Genomic DNA, 1,323 nt, shown 5'->3' with positions numbered 1-1,323 from the left:
AGGGCTCTGCTTGGCAGGACAGGGCAGCCTGGGGAAGGGAAGGGACCCTGCTCCCCTGGAACACAAGGCTGGGAAAAGGGAAAAAAAAGCAGGTGCTGCTGATGCAGGGGCTTTCCAGTTACATTCTCCTGGTTTCACAACTGCTTGCCCCTCTCTCTTCTTTATTAGTGGATGAAAGACAAGCACATGCTGAATGTAAAACGCTGCTGTTCCAGCTGAAAGCAGAACTGCACAGCACAGCTCCTGGGGCAGGCAAGCTCCCTGGTGTGGTAGGAGGAAGGATTTGGGGGTGTTACCTCTCAAGAAATCGAAGCTGTGCTTGTTTGAGGCACAGTCCCTTCCCTAGGAAGCACAGGAGCTGCAGCTGTACACCCCTGCCTGCCCAGCTCCTGTGCCAGGGGGTGGCTTTTCTTTACAAACGCTCTTCTCTTCCCCTCGTGCTGGAAATTTGATTCTACAAAAACACTTACACAGCAGCTAATTGCCAACCCTGCAGTGACTTAGCTCTCTAATTCCTGCCAGTCAATGAACCAGTCCAAAGAGCTGGTTTTCATAATTTGCTGAATGTATGAACACAGCCCTGGAGACATAACATTGCTGGGATTTTATTTTTTTTTCCTGGACAACTTCTGGATCCTTCTCAATTTTGGAAATTTCTTTCACTCTACAGGGCATGAGGAACATCCAAAGATGGAGATGGCAATCAGGCCCATCCCAGGGAGTCATCAAGCAGCCGTGGACCCACAGAGGCCCCAGAGACCAGCAGGGGTGCCAGGGAAGAGATGATTGTCACGAAATTGGTTTGAAGGTAAAACTGGCGTCGTCCAGCCTGTCTGTTCGTGGTTTGAGGGCTCATCATCATTTCTCCATGGATTCCAGCTTCCCAACAAGGTCCACGCCTTGCAAAGATTTCCTTGATCTGCTGGTTTGTATCCAGAGGGCTGCTGCAAAAATTGTTGTGCTGGTCACTGGCTCAGACCACATCATTCCTCCCCACGCTCCCCCCTGGCACCCTCTTTTCTCTGCCCCAATTGCGGACTGTTCACCTTGTCTCTCCCAGCCCTTCATTATCCACCTCTCCCCCACCCATCACCTCCCATGCCACAGACGCTGCCTCCACTGCCCGTTTCCGACAAGCCCCTTCATGCTCTCTCCTGCTCTGCTCCACACCTGGCAGAAGGAGCCTCTGAGCATTTGCAATGGGGACAGAGCGGGCAGAGCTGCGGCCGCGGGCCCCGGGGGGCAGGACCAGGGTCACTCGTGGTGCCGGGGGGTTGGGCAGGACCTCAGAGCCCTTCCCTGGAGGTGCTCAGCCCGGGGGGC

This window comes from Chaetura pelagica, unplaced genomic scaffold (assembly GCF_000747805.2).
Source record: "Chaetura pelagica isolate M959 unplaced genomic scaffold, ChaPel_1.0 scaffold249, whole genome shotgun sequence".
Classification (NCBI taxonomy): Eukaryota; Metazoa; Chordata; class Aves; order Apodiformes; family Apodidae; genus Chaetura; species Chaetura pelagica.
The sequence above is the reverse complement of the archived record's forward strand: the minus strand, read 5'-3'. Positions refer to the sequence as shown.